General features: G+C 42.2%; 1 protein-coding gene across 1 annotated transcript in view; it reads right to left on the bottom strand.

Moving 5' to 3' along the window:
- Positions 1–6120: 6120 nt before the first annotated feature.
- The window catches only part of LOC117495534 (protein NLRC3-like), a 58091-nt gene continuing 39288 nt past the window's right edge, over positions 6121–24923 (bottom strand). The window contains exon 12 of the mRNA XM_034146809.1: positions 6121–7436. The gene's annotated coding sequence lies outside the window, so the exon portion shown is untranslated. The remainder of the gene's footprint in view (positions 7437–24923) is intronic.

The raw sequence follows: 24923 nt of genomic DNA, 5'->3' as shown, positions 1-24923 counted from the left end.
TACATTCTCTACAAACCGGGAAGGAGGTGAGGACAAGCAGCAAGCTGAGTAACCTGTCACCAGAATATGACGCCAGTCTGAGTCTCATCAGAGTAGGTGGACGTCTTCGCAGGGCAGAGAATCTAGCAGCTGACACTCTCCACCCCATCTTGCTGTCACCTGATCATCCTACCACCCAGCTCATCATAAAGGATTATGACCACCGCCTACTGCATCCGGGCCCAGAGCGCGTCTTTGCAGAGCTGCGACGGATGTACTGGATACTGAAAGGCAGACAAGCAGTTCGTAAACATCAACGTCAGTGCCTGGAATGCAGAAAATGGCGTGGAAACCCTGTCGTCCCTAAAATGGCTGACCTTCCAGCCGCCAGGCTGCGTCTGCACCAGCCGCCATTCTGGTCTACGGGTGTCGACTGTTTCGGGCCCTTTAGCATCAAAATAGGCAGACGACAGGAAAAACGCTGGGGCATTATCTTCAAATGCCTCACTACCAGATGTGTTCACCTGGACCTGCTGGCCAGCATGGACACAGACTCTTTCCTTATGGCCCTGCGTCGCTTCATTTCACGACGAGGAAAGCCCTTTGAAATAATAAGTGACCAAGGTACAAACTTCAGAGGTGGAAACCGGGAGCTGCAAGAGGCTTTTGCTGCTCTGGAACCGTCTCTGCAAGAACAACTGAGTGAACAAAGTATCACTTTCCGCTTCAATGCCCCACTATCTCCACACTTCGGTGGCACCTGGGAGCGTGAGATTCGATCCGTCAAAGCTGCACTCCAGGTGATCCTAAAGGGTCAGATCGTGTCAGAGGAAGTGCTCCTCACCGTCCTCATCGAGGTGGAGGGAATCCTTAATTCAAAGCCACTCGGCTACGTATCATCTGACATCGCAGACGAGGATCCCATTACTCCAAATCTGCTGCTCATGGGGCGGCGAGATGCCTCTCTCCCTCAGGCAACATATGGCCCAGGAGAGCTTCTCAGCCGACGTAAATGGAAACACAGCCAAGTCATCGCAGACCAGTTTTGGACTCAGTTCACACAACGTTACCTCCCAAGCCTGCAGCAGCGTCAGAAATGGCAGCAGTCCACTCCGGATTTAACTGTGGGGCAAGTGGTAATGGTTGTAGACGCACAACTTCCACGTGCTCTTTGGCCTGTAGGCAGGGTTAAACAGGTGATACCGAGCCCTGATGGAAGGATCAGGGTGGCAGACGTGTCTATAGGAAAGCACACCTATCGTCGTTCGGTCGCTAAGCTCATCATACTGCCGGAGATGCCTGCTGAGGATAATACATCATAGTCACAGGGATTTTTACTGGATCCTAATGTGCTGCACACATTAGGGGGCGGCTATATAAAACTCCCCCATTACTTGGACTATTCCTTGCACCCCCTAACATAGGCCCGAATGGTTTCAACCATGTTGCAGTACTAACGTGCACTTGTTGACGTAACAGGATCGCACGGACAATAGTAGCATCGGACAATTGAGAGTGTTGTTAACTTTGTGTGTTGTGGACATGCGTGTGCGTGCATGAAAATGTAAGTGCATATATTCTTGCCTAGTTCTGTTATTTGTGGGTTAATGTTCATAATACAGAGCTTACTCTGCAATAGAAGGCAGTTAGCAATAGCCGCTAACTTTGCCATGCTGACTATGGGACAGCACGAGGTGCGGCCGCACCAGGCACGCTCCCTCACACTGCATAATGAACAATGTAACGCCAAGTTGATGCAGAGGCCAATGTATGCAGTGTTCTTTATATTGTAGTCATTATAGAGACTTCATTGTGTGCATTCCTGTATGTTGTTCATGCGTGATTGTTTATAATAGTTAATTACTTTATGTAATAACGTGTCACTTCTATCGCCATTCTGTTGCGGCCTTTGGCCAATAGAGGGCAGCATAGGCCAGCTAATTGTGCCATTTCTTTATCCACCTAATTTACTGTGTAACAATGTCACTGGTCATTATCCCTCTATAATACATGTTTATTCATACCTGTTTATCTTTATATTACAGATACCACACCCATCCAATTACTATTGCATGTACCATTCACTACCCTGGACAATTAATAAAGTACTTAAATTGGAACAGCCTGTGGAAAGCCGTTCTTCCTCGCACGTCTGTCGCCAACACCTTCTAACAGAGGACAGGAAAATCTAGCTGCAGCACGACCCGTATACTTTTGCACGCCGTGTTCTCAACATTATTCCTATTTTTCCAATATTTTTGTTTTACTTTTGGTCTTAACGCCGTAGTTATTGGAAATCACACATTTGGTTCACACCCATCACTGGAAAGCCCCATGAATGATAACACAACCACACAAACACCTGAATAATAGGTCTTTTTTATTAACAGACATCATGAAAATGTCGACAGTAACAAAATTATTTTAGTCCATTAAAAAAAAAAGTGGGTTTGGATTGACAAGACTCCTCCCACAAAATAACTTAATTAGGGGGAGGGTAATAAGAAAGGGGGGGAGCGGTTGTGCTCCAACAGGTAAATGTATCTGATATCTCCTTTCCTTGTATTTTACTCATCTTAATGCGTTAGTAAAGACCGGCTTACAGCAGCTCAGTCCCATGTGACCCTCAGACCCAACCCTGTCGAGGAAAGGGGAATATCCGACAAATTTCACACAGTATTAAAATGGGGGCATGCCACTAAGCAGGACCAGAGTTCCTGAATGATCTGAAAAACACTTCAGAGATGAGAGAGAAAGAATATCTGACTGCACGGTTACGTTTGTCTTTGTTCACTACCACACAAGCCACACACACCTACGTTTCGTGTTTCACTGGCATCATTAAAAAGGGATGGTTTGTGTTTTAAAGTAGGGTTGTATAAAAGTGTATTACCTACAGTAGATGACGATGTTTTCTCTGCTTAACCTTGCCGTCAAACGAGGATCCAAAGCATTTTTTGATGCTCTCGCCAAAGCCAGACGCCATTGATAAAAGCAGTGATTTTATAAATCGCAGAACAAAAAGGCGTTGCTGTTCTACTTCTTCCTCTATCAGTTAGTTATTTTGTGTAAATCGTGTGACGTCAGTGAATCCAAACTAACTATTTTAAACACCAAAGTCACAAAATAGCACCAAAAAAAACGTACTAATTGAGGCAGCAGAAAGCGAGAAACTTCTGTGTTCAGCGATGTAAAATAACTGGTTTCTGACAATGGAGTTTGGTGGCTTTTAGAGAGCAGTTACTGTCGGTCATACCTGAACTATGGATATGCATACAACCCACACACAATCTGAACTATCCCTTTAAGTCAGCAGGCTAATTTATTGATCCATTTCATCGGACGACCCCCCCGAAAAACAGGCTGGTAGGCAACACAATAAGCAAATAGAGAAACAGAAGCAGACACGAAAAAGTGAAGCACCATCAGAAAACATGATAGTAGTGAATTAAGAGAGGGGGGGGGGGTTATATACAGAGGGAGGGGCTGTCAGCGTGTGCCTTTGTCAACAATACAGGTCACCATGATTACATTTTTGCAAATCCAGCTGCTTAAAGAACATTAAAGGTAAAAGGGGTTTCCCCAGGAGGAGTAGTGTGAGAGCAGGGGCTGCACCCAGACCCCCAGAGTGGATCTGAACACACAGAGCGAGAGGGAGGAGGATAGAAAACGTCAACTTGTCCTGCAGGCATGGCTGAACTTTGCTCCCGCTACCCCTCACTTCCTTTGAGATAGACACAGGTGACAAGGGTGGAGGGACATGGACAGTGTTACGAGACAGGAGCCTTATTGTAGACACTGTAGTGTGTATATATATATATATTATATATGTGTGTACTGTGTATGCAAGGTGTGTGAATGTGTCTCCTCATGTCATGTGTGTGTTACATGTGTCTCCCTTTGTGGCAGCAGTGTGTTTAGGCCTCGCTCTCCCCCGCTGACGAGGTGTTCTGCACCTCCTCCTCCAGGATGGGCACGATCAGGTTGTCCTTGGACATCAGGTTGTCATGACGAAGCGCGTGAACCGGTGTACCTGGTAAGCAGGTAAATCCCACCATTTTGAAATAAATGTGTTTTAAAGTCTGAAATTCGGTGTGTTACTTTAAAGGTCTCTTATTATACTATTTTTAGGCATATATTATAGGTCTCAGATATATGAAAAACATGTCTATGAAGTGGTCCTTAGCTTCAAGCATTCACACTTCAACATGAGGCATGTTGTGAGTTAAGATTAAGCAATAAGGTTGAGGGAATATGATACAACCTTGAGAACAAAATACTGTGGTCACTACCGAAACACTGGATGTTTTGTAAAAAATAAAGTATATTGACTTATCAAATAAAATGATATGATACTGATTGGTTTAATGTATGTTCAATTTCAACAATCATCAACTCTGGAATCAATATGATCAGTGTTATGCATTTTACAAAGAAAGTTTGCATTATGATTTTTATGAATTGTATGAACTTTGAAATTTGATTAAAAATTCACTTTTATTAATTTAATTGTGAAAACCCTCAAGAAATATTTGTTAAAATACTATTTAGAGAAGGGAAGGTAAAACAATCTTAACAGGTTAATATAATACTTGTTTACTACAGTGTATGTACTATGTTTCGGTAGTGACCATTTTTGGTAGAGGAAGAACATTCCAATACAGTCTGAAAATGCGATGTAAAAATGTACGGTTCTTTTACGAGATATGTGTAAGTTAGATATGGTACAAAATATAAATGGACAAAGTTTTGGGAAAAAAACCTACAACATTTCAAAACATTTCCAACCTGACTTTGGTCCAATTCGGTAGAAAGGCCCATATACAGTATTGATTGTCCTTCCTCCTTATCTTCCAACCATTTGGACGCAAACTTGCATTTCCCCATAACGATGTTGTTTAACAACCGGCGTAAACGGACCTTCGCGCTCTATCAAGCAGTGAGCGTGAGATGTCCTGTTCAGATGACGTCAAATCCAACGGGATGCCATAAATAAACTACACAGAATCACACTACACACCTACGCAATGATTACATTCAGGCACACTGTAGAATACAACCTCTTTGGACAATTCATATACTTATTGGAAACAGGCTACAACACTTAATACCTTGGAAAATGCAGTTTAATACTTTTTAATAGCCTTCATTTTCGCTAAATAGATTTATCAACTTTTAATACTTTTTACAGGGTTCTTACACCTTTTCCAAAGTCAAATTCAAGCACTTTTCAAGCATTTTCAAGGTGCATTTCAAGCTTATCAAGTATCTTACAGCTGTTGTAAATTACATATTTATATACACATACTTATCCTCAAATGATTATTTCCCTACCTCACATTAAATCAGATGTTCTTTATTCTATAAACAACCAGATGTGTGTTTCGTGATAGCATTCTACATGAGGATGATACATTAAAGAAAAATAAAACAAAGTGTAATATTTCAAAATGAGTGACCCCTCTGTAAGTAGACTGGGCATCCCATATAACCTGGCTGAGCCAATATACAACAATCCGCCATGTAACTTTTCAATAGATTCTTTATTAACATGTTTCTAGTCCTTAGGTTGGCAGTGAACATAAGGCTCTCCCAGGTTAGGCCAAAGGGTGCATTATATGCACACATATACTGTATCAACTCAAATGTGAATTTTCCTTCACATTGAATCAGCAATCAGAAATTATGCAAATCAAATCAACTTTCAATCAGTCTTTGAGCTCCTTGAGTTGAAAAAGCAAACAGAAAACCTGCACAGAACACTGCACTGAATCATTCAAGGTAAGGCTAAACAGCATACGGCCTATCAGGGAGTGTCTTTCAGTTCCTTGAGTTTGTCCGTTAGCTGTCTCTCCAAAGTCTCCAGATGTCTTTCCTTTTCCTTAGCAGCTCTTCCAAGGCCATTGGGCTTGGAGATGAAGCTTAGTTTTCTTTTTATGCAACCGTGTACTACTTCTACTCCACTACAGTTCAGAGGTACATGGTGTACTTTGACTCCACTACATGTATTTAATCCCTTTAGTTACTTCACAGATGTGGATGAATGATGTGAAATATAATCAAGTGTTAAATCAGACTTTAGTTCCACCTGGAGTAAATTCACAAGCTACCCTGCAGTATACAGTCATTCAAACTAGCTGCACCTTTACCAGCTTTGAGAACACTTTAATGATCAATCATTATAAAACATATCATATATATTATTCTGAAATGGAGCCTCAGTGACCTTTGAGATATCACCCTCTTTCAATCCCAAGAAAACATTCCTCCTCAAAGACACATTCACCTCTGACAGACTTTCACTTGTGGACTAGAGTTATCCTGTGGATGAACTCAAGAAACACTATCTCCACCTACAAGTCATCCCCTTCCCTCTTTTCCAAAGTGCAGCCTCTCCTACTAATAGGTGCAGATAACTTTCACCTCATTACCCCAACCAAAAGAGTCTCTTTGGGTCCACAGGGGGCACCAATAGCCCTCCAGCTAGGTTCAAATACAAGATCTCACTCCTCACCCATCAGTGCATCCACGGGAACGCTCCTTCATACCTCAAGGAACTACTCTCCTCACAAACCTCCACACGCAACCTCCATTCTACAACCAACCATCTGCTTCCCCCCCAGGACCAAACTCCGCACCATGGGGGGGCTTTCTGTTCACCTGTGGAATTCCCTCCCAGACAAACTGAGGACTCCACAGACCACTGACTCCTTTAAGAAGGGCCTAAAAACCTTTCTTCTTTTTTTAAAGCTTTTTATTAAACTTGTGTTTATTTAAAAAGAGAAAAGAAAGTATATTATGCCCCTTGTAGCACTTTGAGATTACTTTTAGCAATGAAAGGTGCTTTACAAATAAAATGCATTATTCTTATTCTTATCATTAGGTTGGACACTCCAAGGGCCCCCCTATTCAGGAGCCATCGGATGCCCCCCAGAGTCTCTTCACCCCAACTGGAACCCCCGATGCCGAACTCAGTCGTCAGGTGGAGAAACTATGGCAGATAGGTGTCCTCCCCTTTCAGGAAGAGCAAGGCATCACCAGATCCAAGCGCCCCTCCAGTCCAGTGGACCCCCTTTCAGCAGCTCATTGACCGGGTCCTGCGTCCCACTCTCAGTATGCAGATATCCGGATGACTTCATCGTTCAAAGTGAGATGTTGGGGCAGGTAAAGGCGGGGCTCCAAGCTAACCTGAAGAAGAGTGAGTTGGGGTATCTGGGGTCGATGGAGTCTCCTCTTTGGTGCCGGGATGGGTGGGAGGTGGTGGTAGGTAGCAGCAGGTGTATGTGCAACACATCTTTCTTCTTAAGAAAAGCTTTAAGTACAATTGATTGTTTTTGTTCATTTAATATTGAGGAGAGCCAACAGGAAGTCTCTCATCAGATGCAGCCTTCTTCTTTATTTTCCAAAATGCCTCCACGCTCCTCTTCACGTCTCAAACTCGCCCCGTGATGAATAAACTGAGAACAAATAAAACCTGAGCTTGCAGATTTGTCTGGAACACCAGAAAAACGTGTTGAAACCTCAATAAATAAACTTCACACGGTACGACCTCTCACCTTTCTGTGTGTCTTCACTTCCTGTCACCTGAGAGGAGAAGGAGAGAGAGAGAGAATAATGATGATAATAAAACTAAGAGAAACAGATAATGATGAAGAGAGAAAGAAGAGTGTTGTTTTCCTCTGAGGTCATGCTCCATTAAAGAGTTTCATATCTTGATGAATGGAGGATATGGTTTCAGTACTCACAGGTCTTCTGGATTGTAGCTCTGATCGTCTTCTCTCCTAGTCCATGTCCGATCCTGTAGAGACGAACACAATCCAACAGTTTGAGATCCAGTTTAAAATAAGTGTTAGTTCTTTGAGTCAGCTTCAGAGTCCTGATCTCATGCTTTACATCCCATCATATCTTCTCTGCAAACACTACGACTGCCTGCCACAGCTCTCGGCTGCATGACAGGAAGTAACCAGTCATTGGTCTAGAACAGAGGGGTCCAAACTTTTTTCACTGAGGGCCACATACAGAAAAATATATAAAGGTCTGGGCCGCTCTCTAGAGGTTTACTGCCTCATAAGTTCAGTTATAAGTCAGACAACTCAATCAAATGAAGGTAAAGGATGCTTGTTACTTGAAGATGCTTTAAGAAACAAAACAGCTCTCAGCTCTCCAGAGGGTTTACTTTATTCTGTCAGCAGCTCATTCCTTTAACCTGTTCCACTCTGAGCCTGTTTTTCAGGTCTCAGGCTCGAAAATGACATTCCCAGAACAAATGACCATATCTTCCCTTCTAAAAGGGTTAAATTAATAATCTTTGTTCTCAAAGTAATGATAAACCTGTGAGTTGGATGTAGAAGTTTCAGAATCAATATAAATGTTTTTTATTTTAAAGAAAATTCAGATTTTACATAGTAAAAAACTGTAAATTATAGTGTCCGTCCAAAAATTATTTTTTACAGATAGTGAAAACTACCCTTGGATGATGGGTTAGTAGACTAAAAGCTTTAGGAATCCAAAGTACAACATATAATAAGTACCCTGTATCAAGATTGATGCAAAACAAGTGAAATTTGACCTTTTTAGAGAGATTTAGCCAAAAACCCCCACTTCTGGGGTCATTTGGGTGGATTTGACCTATCTCTGGCCCCCCTTGGTCGATTTGGTTGGTTGACATACCCTTGTGACCGTTAGAGCCAATAGAATCGAAGGGGGAGGCTCACATACACACACGTTGTAAAGAAAAAATGTGGGCGCTTCGCGTGTGGGAAACGAAAGCAAAGTGGAGGAATGTCTCCTTCTGGAGTTTGGAAACTAAAACGCAGTTGTATTACTTATGGATTATCAGAAATAATTTCAAAGAAGGCACAGACACATAGGATGAACCTATGGATTAACTGCAGCATCGTTTTTTTATCGTTTTAATGCCATTGAAGACCACTTTTGACCAAGGTAAGCCATGTTTACGTGTTTAGCTTCTTAGCTCCACATGTGATGATGTACGCTTTCGTTTATAGCGTCGCGAATGTTTATCACTGAGTGTTGAGGAGGGCACCGTTAGATTCAGTGTCTCCAGGACACCAAAAAAGAGTGTTTGGTTGTGCATCTAGGATAAGTAATAAGGGAGTTCTGAGTGAGTTTAAGTGCCGCATTACGTTCCATGTTTTCGCTCGTGGCTAATTCAGAGGCTGAGTGTTAGCATTGTGGGGTTTTTTTTGAAAAAAAAAATTAAAAAGATCAGTTAGCTGAGTTTCTTCCCGTTACATGGATATAACACATTCATAGTTTTATTCAATATTAAGATTCCTTAGACGTTGTTTCCTGCAAATTACGCATTTATCCGCCCGGTACCGGGCGGAAGGTGCGTAACAGGTTAAACAGGAGCTTCAGATTGATTATAATTACAGGAAATATGAAGGGTTTATTTCACGCTTCTTATAACAATAAGTTATTGGGCTTTTTTCTTATCAAGTTAGATTAGTTAGAAAATGTTTTCAGCTTTAATTGACTGAATTTATTTTAAAGGTGGGCTCTTATTAACACATGAATACTACTGTGTAATATATGTGTACATATATATTTAAGAAGTACAATACAAGACAAGCAGAAGTTTCCTCTGAGGGCCATATTTCATTATACTTTCAGAATTAGCTGAGGGCCGATTCCGAGGGCCGCATTTGGCCCCCGGGCCGCAGTTTGGACACCCCTGGTCTAGAAACTAAAAACATCCCATAAGAACAGACTACCTTTCCCACTCTTCTGTAAAACCCCATATGTCTGTTAGAGAGTTGATTACTAAAGTGTGGCTTTGCATTTCCAGCTGGCCTTCTATAGTTGATGGAAGAATGAAAGAGCCTGCAGTCAGTGGGTAACATCACTGATCTGTTTCCCCAGTGAGAGAAACACCTCCCTGTGGTTCATACAATACTGCTGAACCAGCAGAGACCCCTTACTGACCAGAGAGTCTCCAGTCTGCAGTCTGGACTCTCCAGAAGATCTCTCAGCAGCTTCTCTGAATCCTTCAGCTTGTTGCCTCTCAGGTCCAGCTCTCTCAGATGGATGTTGGACTTCAGAGCTGAGGCCAGAGCAGAACAGCTGATCTCTGACAACCTGCAGTCCATCAGTCTGAATAAAGAAAACATGATGAGGATACAAATCAGTTTATAATCAGATGTGTTACTCAACATTGATGAACTTTATTCAGACGTTATCGTTTACTAAATATTAAAAACATAGATTTACTTTTAACAACTAACATCTATTACAGTTCCTTTAAGAATCAGTCAACATGTATCTCTGCAGTTCTTACTGTAGTACCTACAAATGAAAGTATGAATAAAAGAACATTTATAACTTTATAGATGTAAGTTAATTATGTAGAAGAATCAGGTTGAATAACTAATGAAACATGAGATCTCCAGCAGTAACAGAGAGTCAGTGAACTGACCTGAGAGTCTCCAGTCTGCAGTCTGGACTCTCCAGAAGATCTCTCAGCAGCTCCACTCCTGAATCCTTCAGAGCGTTGTGACTCAGGTCCAGATCTCTCAGATGGATGTTGGACTTCAGAGCTGAGGTCAGAGCAGAACAGCTGATCTCTGACAAACTGCAGCGACTCAGACTGAATAAAGAAAACATGATGTAACTTTAGAAAACAATGTTCCTGTTTGAAATAACTCCAGGTTTAATAATCTGTTCAGAGTTAAACAGGGTTTTAAAGGTCTCCTATCATGCTATCTTTAGGCATATATTATGGGTCTCAGATATATACAAATATATAAAAACATGTCTATGATGTGTTTTGCTCAAAATACCAAACAAATCATGCATTTTAGAAATCCCTCATATCCCTCTGTTCCAGCTGTTAGAGAAGAGCAGGTTCGGGTCCTTAGCTTGAAAAAAGAGGAGGGGGAGCTAATGCCTGATCAGAATTCTACCAGCAGAAACTCAGCTAAATGCTGCCGTGATTAAACTCCATATCATGTTCCAAACCACATCAAGGATTCTCTCTGAAACAGTATGGAGCTCAAACTCTTTCTCTCTCTCAGGTTTACCACAAGGTGAGTTCCTTTTTATTTCCTGCTTCTTCACACATGCTCTCTCCAGTACAGGTTAGCTCTGAGTGTTAGCATGCTAATGTAAACACAGACCATATTACTTCCAGAACACGTCTCATTGTTTCTGACAGCAACGTTTCTGATTGGCCCGTTGCTGTAAAGCCCGCCCACATTTTAGTAATGCCGTCATGACGCAGCAAATCTGGATCAGCTCCGTTGTTCCCCCGTTTTTAGAGATGTGGGTACGGAGGAAAAGAGAGAGGGGTTTGTTTCCTGACACTTTGTGAGTCTCCTGACACCGGGGACACATGGTGATGAAGAAAAGACATCAGAAAGTGACTTTTGCATGATAGGAGACCTTTAATCTCAGAGATGATGTAGAAACAATCCATTGATAATCTGGAACTTTAACTTTGATCAGATGTTTAACAACTCCTTCATCTCCCTCACAGCTCATCAGTACTGACAGCATCTCCACTGACTCATGGAGCACAGAGTGAGTCTGTGGAAGCTCAAACTCTCTCCCTCACACATTCACCTTCTCTTTGTTATTCTGATCAATATTCAGTCATTAGCAAAAATGGAAAAATAATTTGAATGTATTTTTTCAAATTCAGAAAATGATAAATACAAACAGATGAAGTTCAGTCAGTGAACTGACCTGAGAGCCTCCAGTCTGCAGTTTGGACTCTTTAGTCCAGAACTCAGCAGCTCCACTCCTGAATCCTTCAGAGTGCTGCCACTCAGGTCCAGATCTCTCAGATGGGAGGGGTCAGACTTCAGAGCTGAGGCCACGACTTCACAGTGAGTCTCTGAGAGTCCACAGCTAGTAAGTCTATAATAACACATATATTACAACATGTGTTCAAAAAGAGGAAACATAATGACCTCAAGCATTTGATGAAAAAAATATTTGACATATGTTCTGATTGAGATTTGCTGTTAGTCCATTTTATATATAATAATATATGATAATAGAGTGTAATGTGTTGTCAGTGTGATCTGATCACATGTGTGTGCTCCTGCTGTCACTGACTGTTACCAAAGAAACAGAAATTAAATAAATCACTTGACAATATTACAGATGTACATATTTAAATGTTAATTAATATTTAGATGTGAATGATGGATGTTTTGGCTTCTCTGAGCATCTGGAAATGTATTGTGCACACAAACACAGTTAACAAACCAATAAAGTTTCAATATTTTAAACTGAATACCATCAGATGTTCTCACTATATGAGTATTAAGACATAACTCTGGTATTGGTGGGATATGATATAGATCTTATTTTAAACTCTAACACATTGTGATAAAAACGTGTGTGTGTGTTTAATGATAAAGAAACTACTAGAAAGTAATAATAACTGATAACTGTAAGTCCTGCTGTGTGGTGTGATCACATGCTGAGAAACCTCTCAAGTCCTTCATGTGTTTGACATGTCGCCTCCATCACTCAATATGAAGAGAGAAACGCTTCAGTTTAACTATTATTATAAATAAATAGAAGAACAGTGTTGGTTTATTTTGCTCTCAGTATTTAAACAGCAGAAATGTTATAATGTTTGAATAATTAAACTTCTGATCCACATTAGTTTATAAAGTTAATCCCATCTGGACTTACTTGAACTTCCTGCAGTTCCTCACAGCTGGAATCAGTCTCAGTTTTCCCTCATCTGATGTTTTGTACTTGTTCAGGTCCAACTCATCCAGAACCTCCTCTGACATCTGCAGCATGTAGGCCAGAGCAGAGCAGTGGATCACAGAGAGTTTCTTCTTTGATCTGTTCTCTGACTTCAGGAACTCTGTGATCTCCTGATGAACTGAGTGGTCCTTCATCTCTGTCAGACAGTGGAAGATGTTGATCATCCTGTCAGGAGAGATTTCATCACTTCTCATCTTCTTCAGGTTGCTGATGAGTCTCTGGATGGTTTCTGGACTGTTGTCTGTGCGACCCAGCAGCCCTCCTAAGAGTCTCTGGATGAATGTCGGTCTGTTGTCTGTGCGACCCAGCTGGCCTCTGATGGCTCTCTGGATGATTTTTGGACTGTTGTCTGTGTGACCCAGCAGGCCTCCTAACAGTCTCTGGTTGGACTCCAGAGAGAGGCCGTGGAGAAAGCGGACAAACAGGTCCAGGTGGCCATTTTCACTTCTGAGGGATTTGGCCATGGCTCCCTTTAGGAAGACATCCAGGGATGGGTAATCCTGATCTCTGTTGTTACTGTTCTCATAGTCCCAGTCTCTCTGCAGGAAGTCCTTCAGTACCTCTGTGTCTCTGTTGGTGTAACAGTGGAACATGTAGACTGCAGCCAGAAACTCCTGAATGCTCAGATGAACAAAGCAGTAGACTGTTTCCTCGAAGATCACTCTCTCTCTTTTGAAGATCTCTGTGCAAACTCCTGAGTGCACCAAGGCCTCGGTGACACCAAGACCACAGCGCTGCAGGTCTTCTTGGTAGAACATGATGTTCCCTTTCTCCAGATGTTCAAACGCCAGCCTCCCCAGCTTCAGAAGAACCTCCCTGTCAGCCTCCGTCAGCTGCTGTGGACTCGTCTCATGTCCCTCTTCATACTTCTGCTTCTTCCTCTTGGTCTGGACCAGGAGGAAGTGTGAGTACATGTCAGTGAGGGTCTGGGGCAGCTCTCCTCTCTGGTCTGTAGTCAACATGTGGTCCAGAACTGCAGCAGTGATCCAGCAGAAGACTGGGATCAGACACATGATGTGGAGGCTCCTGGAGCTCTTGATGTGAGAGATGATTCTGCTGGACAGCTCTTCATCACTCGATCTCCTCCTGAAGTACTCCTCCTTCTGGGCGTCAGTGAAGCCTCGTACTTCTGTTACCCTGTCCACACACTCAGGAGGGATCTGATTGGCCGCTGCAGGTCTGGAAGTTATCCAGACGAGAGCCGAGGGAAGCAGCTTCCCCCTGATGAGGTTTGTCAGCAGCACGTTGACTGAGGACTGCTGTGAGACATCAGACACAACCTCATTGTTTCTGAAGTCCAGAGAAAGTCTGCTTTCATCCAGGCCGTCAAAGATGAGCAGCACTTTACAGACAGTCAGCTGCTCTGCTGTGACCTTCTGTAAGGTTGGATGGAAAACATGGAGCAGCCTGAGAAGACTGTACTGCTCACCTTTGATCAGGTTCAGCTCCCTGAAGGAGAGCGGGATCACCAGACTGACATCTTGGTTTCCCAAACCCTCGGCCCAGTCCAGAGTGAACTTCTGCACTGAGAAGGTTTTTCCAACTCCAGCGACTCCGTTGGTCAGGACCGCTCTGATGAGAGTCTGTTGGTCAGGTAAGGCTTTAAAGATGTCCTGGCACTTGATTGGAGTGTCATGGAGGGTCTCTTTCTTGGAAGCTGTCTCCAGCTGCCTCACCTCATGTTGGGTATTAACCTCTTCACTCTGGCCTTGTGTGATGTAGAGCTCAGTGAAGATCCTGTTGAGGAGGGTTTCACTTTGATCAGTTCCTTCAGTCACACGTTCAAATCTCCTCTTCAGACTGAGCCTATGTTCATCTAAAACCTCCTGCAGACCACTATCTGCTGAAAGAGAAGGAAACAGGAGAGAATAACGAAATGCTTTTGAGAATCTAACAATAAAACTAATAAAAACAGACTGAGTTTAAATGTTTTATAAACATTTTAATGTCTATGTTCTTCAACAGAATACCTAATAAAATAAACAAATGAACCAGGAAGAGGAATAAGACGCTGCATGAGTTCGGCCTCTTACCTCGTACAGAGCTGGTCTGACTGGCTGTCTGCAGGCCAGCTCTGGTTCTGGATCTTTCTCCACACTGGGGACAGGAGGGGTCTCCTGATGGAGGGCGCTGCTCCCAGTATGAGGTGATGCACTGTCTGCAGAACCAGTGTCCACAGCTGGTAGAGACTGGATCCTTCAGGACATCCTGACACAGAGCACAGCTGGACAGCTGCTCCTCCACAGTAACACCACTCTTCCTCCTCCTTCTGTGGAGAGGAACACATCCTTTATAGCACTTTACTTCAGAGGGGCTGATTCTCACCAAAGGTGCAACAAGGGGGCACATTCTAGTTTGATATTTAAAAAAAGGTCTATATAATATATACCCTTGTGATCAGGTAGATAGCTTACAATTCACATGATCATAAAACCAGAGAGCATCCTGTCTGGATTCATCTCCCAGAGGAGCACATGTTCCCTGTATCTACACACACAGCTGTATTAACCTGGTACACTATAAACCCAACTTGCATAGAATCTGCTGTGAATTCATAGAAATAAACATATGGAAAGGATGCCTAAGTAACAACAGAATGATACTGATTTGTAAAAAGCCTGAGTTAATGCTTTGTCAGGTCTGTCTCCAACACAACGAGCATAACATTTTTTTTAATGTTTTTTTCTGAAGAGATCGGTTTGATTAAAGCTAGGCTAACATTAGCTGCTCCATCAACACTCAGAGTAACTTCATGAAGTCCAGTGTTCGAAATGGGGGGGAGCCAGGGGGAGCTTGGCTCCCCCGAAGAGGGAGGGAGCTCCCCCGAAGGCCGACTTTGAGATAAATAGGGGGAGCCCCAAAAAATCGTGCATATTTGTGTCACACAGATTAGAAAGGTTGAGTTTCTGTAAATAAAAGTTCTTGAAATAAATTATAGTCATTGGTCATTACAGTTTCTGAATATTATATTGTGAATATTTCTGTGTGTTGCCATCTGTACGTGGCGGTGCTGCATTATTTACGCTACTTACGTTGCTATGGTTACGGCGGTTCATATTGATATTGTTTAACAACAACAAATTGGCTTTGTAATAAAGAAAATGGCGAAACGCAAACAGCCAAGCCTCGCAGCGTTTGGTTTCACAAGTAAAGAAGCAAAGGAGTCTAAAAATGAAAATGTCAACCAAACAACTTTTAGTTCGCCAGCTGTAAGCGGCGTTAGGGTCGATTGTGACAGCTCCACACCGAGGGAAAGGCCTGCCGATGCGGAGCCAGAAGAGGCTTCAGAAGAGGCTTCAACAACCGCGACAGCCGCCGGTTCGACCTGCACTAGCGAACATGACGCTGAAGATGCCCATGATGGCCTGCCTTTTAACTGGACACTGAAAAGATGGAGTGAGTGGAAAGAAAAGTATCCATGGCTTTTCATAAAAAATAAAAAATTTGGATGTGAGATTTGCAAAGAGGCAAAAACTATATTGATCTCCTTGCCGCTCGCAGAAAAATCCACAGGAGTGCACCTTTCACCAGAATGGATTCAGGGAAAAGTCAGCTGTGATCAACAAAATAACCTGCGAAAAAAGATCTATAAGCACCATAAGAGCCAGGCACACGAAAAAGCAATCGCAATTTCGGAGATGAGAAAGAAAGATGTCCTACCAAACAAGGTATTAGCAATCAATGCGGATCTAATGCAGGAAACATATACATTGTTCAGATCTGCCTATATGATTGCCAAAGAAGAAATGTCATACAGAAAGCTACCTGCTGTAATGTTCCTACAAAAACTCAATGGTGCTACCGTAGGGACTGTGCACAAATCGGACCATGCTTGTGCTGAAATAATCAGGCATATCGCCGAGGAAATGAGAGCTAAATTTGTTTCCAACGTAAAAGACATGGGCTCACTAATTAGCATCACAATAGATGAGAGCACAGTTCATGGGCGGGCCTACATGATTATTTACGTGCGATGTGACATGACAGGAAAAGGGGAAGTGGACAATGTTTTCTTGGATATTGTTGAGCTTTCAGAAGGTACGGATGCTAACTCGCTGTACAGAAGTTTGAGGAAAAGCTTAAAACAAGCTGGACTGGATGACGAGTTCTTGGGGAAAAATCTAATCTCAATAGCAACGGATGGAGCAGCAGTACTCACAGGCAGAGTTGGGGGACTTGTGACAAAACTCAAACAGGATTTCCCCAAAGTGCAGTCTATTCACTGTCTAGCCCACCGACTAGAATTGGCTGTCAAGGATTGCCTTAAAGAAGTAGCTGGGTGTAATCAGTTTGAGTTTTTTGTTGCAAAACTGTATGCTCTCTATCACCAGTCATCAAAAAATGCCCGTTTGCTCCAAGAAGCAGCAGCAGAATTAAACATGCAAATATTGAAAATAGGCCAAATCTTCACTATTCGTTGGGTGGCTAGTAGTTTTCAGACTGTGAAAGCTGTCTGGAAAGATTATCCCGCACTGGCACGCCAATTCAAAACAGCAACAGACGACACATCATCTCGCAGTGACACAGAGAGACAGAAATTCAGGGGACTGCACAAACTCCTCACGAGCACTGGATTTCTGGCTGATTTGGCAACAATGAAGGATGTTCTTCGAGAACTTAAAAGCCTGTCGCTAAAACTGCAACGCAGAGAAACATCTTTGGTAGATGCAAGTTGCTACATTCAGCAGACCATCGATGTGTTGACAGCTATGAAAATCAGTGGCGGAAAGTCCACACAAAAAGTGGAAGAAGGCATTGCTACTGGCATGTTCAAGGATGTTGAGCTCTCAGAGAGCAGGCCCAAGATAAACCGTCTGCAGTTTTACCAGTCTATAATAGACAGTTTGAAGAAGCGACTGCCTGAACCGGACCTGGTCCGCATGCTAAAACCACTGGACAAGCGCTTTTGGCCCGAACAACGGAGCGCCCTGATCCTCTATGGGGAGAATGAAGTACGCGCACTGGCAAAAGTACTGGGGGAACCGGCCCGAGAGGCCATTGAGGAGTTTCGGGACTACAAATTAGAGAATAAATCTCCAGGGAAAGCCCTGCAAAAACTGCAGACAGCGAGCAAGACCTTTCTGCCTACATCAGCTGAGTGTGAGAGGGGGTTTTCTGCCGTCAATTCGACCGACACCGACAAACGCAACAAGTTGCGGGAGAAGAGCCTCTTCTCACTTCTCTTCGTATACATCAATGGCCCCCCCCTGGAGCAATTCGACCCTCAGCCATTTGTACGGTCTTGGATCAAAGCTGGCCACAAACCCTCCACATCATGGGTTCCGGGACCGAAAGCGAAGAAGAAGCCGCCCAGGTCCCTGTGGTCGCTTTTACAGTAAGGTAAGAGAGTCAATTTGACTGTTTGAGCTTTGTGTTTGTTTGGACTGGCCCCAGTCCTACTGTTGATATCTTTTTTGGTCGTGTGATTTATTAGGTTTTTATCAGACTGATTGACTTGCGTAGTCTAATCAATCTATAGGCGTTGCTCTTTCAGCAGCGCAGCGCAGCACCACACACACACACACACACACACACACACACACACACACACACACACACACACACACACACACACACACACACACACACACACACACACACACACACACACACACACACACACACACACACACACACACTGGTTTCATAGCCTGCTTGCATGTCTGTAACTTCTCGTCCGTTTTCCCTCCATTGTAGCAATCCACCCACAGGGGAGTGACAGGGAAGAAGTGAAGGGACAGTCAAGAAGCGATAGGGACAAAGCTGTTGACTCTGAGTATAGGCCTATTCCAGGCTGGTCCTAAAGAAGCCCCTTCCTTCCCCTTCTGCTGAAAAAAAGAGGCTGTGACACACATGTCATGCACACATACAAAATTAAAATAAAATAAAGTTTTGAATTACGTGGAAGTTCGAATTCCATAGACTGTTGGATTAGGCCTACATGTGTGGTGTAGTGTAGTATTAACATTTCCATTCATTGTTGTTGCTCAATAATAAATCATTCGTTTTGGATAGCTAGTCTCATTATTTTCTTGGATTAATTTCAACTCATTTAAATTCTGAGGCCGCCGTGCCTATGTTATATAGCCTATACACATCTGAAAAACGTTGCCATGTGTCCCCAACAGCAGCTGATGTCGTTGCTTTGTTTTGTTTGTTGCAATTAAATAAATGTTGGCTAATGGCTATCAATTGGTTTTGAAACGGTAGCCTCATGTTGTTATTTATTCTTTCTGAAATGTTATTGTGCCTTGGCAGTAATATCGTCTGTAGTAGTAGCAGAGTGTTTTTATAGCAATTGATCGCATCCGCGCTGCTGCGCCAGTCAACAGAGCGTGCGTGTGACATATTTAGTAGCAGGATGTGCACTAAAAAATAGGGCTCCCCCGAAAGCAAATGGGTAATTCGAACACTGATGAAGTCATACAGCAGTCACTATATTGTTAGCACCACAGACAGTCTCTGGTTTATACAGGAACATGAATAACCCTGATTTAATATGAGCTGCTGTAGAGCTCTGTTCTCCTCTCTGATTCCCCTCAGACCGTCAGAGACCCCAGGAGCACAATCTCAACACTGACAGGTTTTTGTAACAGAGCGTCACAAACTTTACACTCAAGTTGAAATGTGTCACGCTGCACGAATACGCAGGTGACATGAATTTAACATCTTCACTTCCTTCGTGTTGCCAGGCACGGATCTGGGTCTTTGCATTGACTCTACATGTGATTTCACAAAACACTGTTTTATCCACACACACACACACACACACACACACACACACACACACACACACACACACACACACACACACACACACACACACACACACACACACACACACACACACACACACACACACACACACACACACACACACACACACACGTGATGGAATATTAGCCTTACTTATTTACAGTAAATTTACAGACAATTTCTGGGGGAAATAACAGGAACATCTTACTAGTAATTGCTCTCTGGCAATATTGTGTTGGTGTGTTCAAACATGGTGAGATACTACTTTGATTTTGATATGATAAAGTCTATTTGAGAAGCGTTTTGCTCTTGGGTTACAGGAAGCCCTAAGACAAAAGTGCGACATTTTAATTCTGCTGATCCATTTTCTTAGGTCTTTCTCTCCTGTGTTAACGACTTGTAAAAAATAAAAATCATACATAAAACATGTGAAAATGTTTGTTGATGTTATACTAATTCTAGCTACACAAGGCTGAACGTCCTACAAGACACTTTTTTAGATCAGATGTCAAAATGACATAAGAATATTTTAGTTCACATTTGTCTCTCAGGGCTTCTTTAAAAAACCCTGAAATCCTTCGTTACTCGTCCACATGATCATTTCCCTATTTTTCCTCTACCACACAATGTTTTTTTTTAATTATATTACTGTATAATGTATCCTATTATTTATGCATGGAGACCAAACATTTTACTTTTTCAAACATGTTTTTGTTTTTGTTTTATGAAGTGATTAAGAAAGATGTGTCCTCTCTTTGATGCAGTAAAAATATTTGTATCTTAAAGGGCCCATGTCATGCTTTTCCGGTTATTACCCGTCCCCTTGTGTGTTATGAAGGTTTTTATGCATGTAAACGGTGTGCAGAGTCAAAACCCTCAAAGTACACCCTGTAGCGAGTAAAACTCTAACACAGAAAATACCTCCCCAAAACGTCTCGTTGGAGATACGTCACTGCCCATTTGAGTCTTCCATTTAGTTCCGGGTACGGCATGATGTCATGCGGTACCCGGAACGAAATGGACCAATCCCGAAGAGCTATGGCCACACCCAGCGGCGCTGGCCGCACCCTCTGCCAGCCTAACATTTACTGTTGGAAGCTCTGGTTCAGTTCACAATCGATCCAGTCATGCCAATGCCAAGGACCTGTTTCCTGAAATGTGAGGAGAAATCTGAGCTGTTTGTCCTACCGACGGAAGAACCACAACGAAGTCAGTGGTTGACATTTCTTTTTAACACTGTTCCTTCAGAGGTTCGAAGAACGTTACTGTGTGCGCGGCATTTCACAGACGAAAGCTTCCAAAACATTGCCCAGTTTGAGGCCGGATATGCACAGCATTTGAAACTGAAGGACGATGCTATTCCTAGTTTGTTTGGACCGTTTGGAGCAGGGGAAGATTCGGGTACACAACCTGTAAGTTTGCATTGTTATTTGTGTATTTATCAAACAAGGTATCTACCACGACTGTTTAAATGTGTAAACGTTTGTCGGACTGCTAGCGTTTCCATATATCAACTCTAATATCAGCAGATGGCCTTACATACATGTATCTCATAGCAGGAGAATGTCTGCATTCACACACGAAATACTCATAGACAGTATACTCCGGGTGATTTACCGTACGGTCAGTCGCGAAACGTAATTACATTATAGCCAGGGTTCGAGTTATAAACTGAGCTCTATGGGGGTCTTTGAAACTAACGCGCACACACACTCAAACTCAAACACACACACACACACACACACACACACACACACACACACACACACACACACACACACACACACACACACACACACACCAATAATAAACATATGGACAGGGGTTGCTATTTAAAAAAAATTGCAAATGTATTTGGGAACCTATCCATGTGAACATATTTTGGGGGTGGACCTCAAATGCCCCCCCCTGGTAAGATATTTTTTTAATTTTGGAGTTAAATGCATCAATCTGGTGCATTTTGAGGGGAAAATAAAGAGACTAGATCTATGGAAACACCCATATGAAACAGATGCCACATCATGTAGACAGACAGTCACCCTGTGTGAGGCAAACCCGCATTTGCGCAGCGTTGCGTTCACAATAGCCTACATTAAGGCCATCGGGAAACCTCCCGGCCCTCCCGATGGCCAGTCTGGGCCTGCCAGCAGCCCTCTACTCGCTACAAACTTAAATATGAAAACATAGCCGTGGGAACATGTTTCAAATGGGGGGTGCTGTGGGGATGACACCAGGGCCGGTTCTGACCAATTTGCTGCCCTAAGCAAGATTTTTGCTGGTTCATTTATATCTTATTTTATCAGTTAACATTTATTTATTCATCCATATTTTTTAATCTCTCCAGTTTTAAAGGATATTGTTGGTTTACTGTCCTATATTATACATGTGCCAAGAGCAAGGACTGTCTTAGGTAAGACAGCTTTTATGTGCGCAGCTCCACTTGCTTGGAACAATCTTCAGCAAGAATTGAAACTGAGCAATCTCATTCCTCTGCATGTTTTTAAAGCTAGGCTAAATGAAATGCTCGTTGATACTATGGGTACTTGTAAATGTCTATAACTATGTAAATGTATCCTGTAAATAAAATGTATGATGTCCTTTATTGTTTTATGTTTCATGTGGAACCTATATGCTGCAGGTCTCCCTTGAAAAAGAGATCTATGATCTCAATGGGACCAATCTGGTTAAATAAAGGTTTGAAATGAAATGAAATGACATTGGAATGATTTCAAACCTGTTTTTATTGATCCTAATAATTATAAAGGTGTGCCTTGGAAATATTTGTTTACATAAATTGTGATAAAACCGTTTGAGACACACTGAGATAACTTAGACTAAAGTGAACTATCTAAACAGTCCTTTACCTCACTGAGCCTCTCAGGGCAAATGGAAAATGTAACCGGGGTGAAAAGGGTGTTATCTTTACTTAATTATGAATGTGAACAGTTGTATCAACAGCTTTTACAATGTGCTGCTGACTGCTGGAAAGTGGTTTTACTTTAATGTATTTGTTTCGTCCATTGTGCTAATGCAGGTGGGGCCGACCAGTTATACAAGAGGTAGATAATAGCTGTACTTTTTTTTAATGAGCCACATGCCATGATGCACCAACATAATTGTATTATTTAGACTGACATTAAGAAGTTGAATCAACTCATTACAGGGCGAGAGAGTGAGAGAGAGAGAGAGAGGAGAGAGAGAGAGAGATAGAGGAGAGAGAGAGAGAGAGAGAGAGAGAGAGAGAGAGAGAGAGAGAGAGAGAGAGAGAGAGAGGGAGAGAGAGAGATCAGACAAAGTGATATGAGTGATAGTGAAACGTTTTAACTTTCATTTAGCAAAACATAGCGTGAAACTTTACATGCAAGTTTCAAAGTAACTTCCTGAAATGTAATTGTCTGCGGTGAATCTACGGAGTCCCCAAAGGCCCAAAAGTGTGCACACAAAACATATTTTCGGCTGCCCGGGCATAAATCTCTGTTAGTTTAAACTCCCACTTCACTACTTTACATTCAAAACAAATAGCTTATAATATGTGGCACGGCATTATTGATAAAGCTACATATTAGTCTATAAAATAGTTACATCATACTTATCTTAACCAGCAACACCAATAAAATACTGCTTCACATAAATGCATCGCAAATAATCATCAGTTTGTATTCAATGCATATAGAGGCAACTGAACCACACATCAACATTTCATCCATGCATTTCTTCACTTGTCAGTTGTTGTTCAAGCTCTCAAACAAACAAGCGGGCAGTACATCACATTGGCTCTTTTTGCTGCTACTTTGACAACATGGTTGCAACCGGTTTTGTTTTCGTGCTGTTGATGCCAATTTTCATTTTTTTATATAGTGAGTTGATGATTTCATAAGCTAAGAGTGAGGTACATTTTCGCCTCGCAAATTTTCCATCCAAATGAAGCAACATTTCTAAATCATTTTCAGACAAATTTGACTACACATGTTAGTGTTGTTAGATCTTATTGTCTTATATTTGTGTACAGCACTTTGAATTGCTTTGTGTTGAAAGGTGCTATATAAATAAACTTGCCTCGCCTTGCCTATGATGACTCACAATCTACTAGGATTAATAAATGTCCAAGGTGTTTATTACGTTAGTAGGAAATCCGACCTAGAGCAACTGAGCATTGGAATAGAATATGTTGTTCCATACGGCCCAATGACAACAAACACGAGGCAGAATCTAAACAGGAAAGTGTAAAAACATGTTGAATCATTAAACATCTGATAGAACAAGAACAAGACACACCTAGTTTTTGTTTTTCTAAAAACAAAACAATGAGGTAGATACTAGCTGTCATTTTTTTTAAGGAGGGGCAGCTTGGGCGTATTGTTGTACATAGCCGCGGGAACATGTTTCGAATGGGGGGTGCTGTGGGGATGACACCAGGGCCGGTTCTGACCAATTTGCTGCCCTAGGCAAGATTTTTGCTGGTTCATTTATATCTTATTTTACCAGTTAACATTTATTTATTTATTTATCCATATTTTTTAATCTCTCCAGTTTTAAAGGATATTGTTGGTTTACTGTCCTATAGTATACATTGGAATGATTTCAAACCTGTTTTTATTTATCCTAATAATTATAAAGGTGTGCCTTGGAAATATTTGTTTACATAAATTGTGATAAAACCGTTTGAGACACACTGTGATAACTTAGACTAAAGTGAACTATCTAAACACTCAGAGTCCTTTACCTCACTGAGCCTCTCAGGGCACATGGAAAATGTAACCGGGGTGAAAAGGGTGTTATCTTTACTTAATTATGAATGTGAACATCAAAGCCGAAAACTTTTTTTTTTTGTATTATATTTGTATTATATTTCCATTTAATCTTGTGGACGTGCAGATTCTCTGTCCTCCATCAGGGGGTGCTGCAAGCACCCTCAGCACCCCTACTTACCACGGCCCTGTATGAAAAGGTTCAACTACCACACACACATGATCTCGGCTTGCACAGCACGCTCACAGGCATAGATTGTGCAAGAGGTGCAGTGCAGGCATATTGTTATTCAAGAGATGCGTTGTTCTTTTGGAAAACATGTTTTTCTTTTCAATAATACTCATTACATTGACACATGCATTATTTGTGATTAAAATAATGGTTGTTGGTAATGTATTAGCGACCCCCACAGATGTATGATTTCACTGCGTCCGTGGGAGCTCAGACCCCTCCTTATGGGAGCTCAGCTCCCATTGGGTCCCACATAACTCGAACCCTGATTATAGCTGACGTTCCTAGCGTGTATGCTACCGAGCTAACCAACGGAGCTAGACATGGGTTTGCTCGGGAAAACACTTGACACAGTGCTTACTGGGCTAACGACGTTGCTAGCGTTTAAATATATCAACTACAATGTCAGCAGATGGCCTTACATGTTTGTCATGGCAGGAGAATGTCTGCATTCACAC

The sequence above is a fragment of the Trematomus bernacchii genome, unplaced genomic scaffold (assembly GCF_902827165.1).
Source record: "Trematomus bernacchii unplaced genomic scaffold, fTreBer1.1, whole genome shotgun sequence".
NCBI classification, from domain to species: domain Eukaryota; kingdom Metazoa; phylum Chordata; class Actinopteri; order Perciformes; family Nototheniidae; genus Trematomus; species Trematomus bernacchii.
This window is presented reverse-complemented; position numbering and strand designations above follow the sequence as displayed.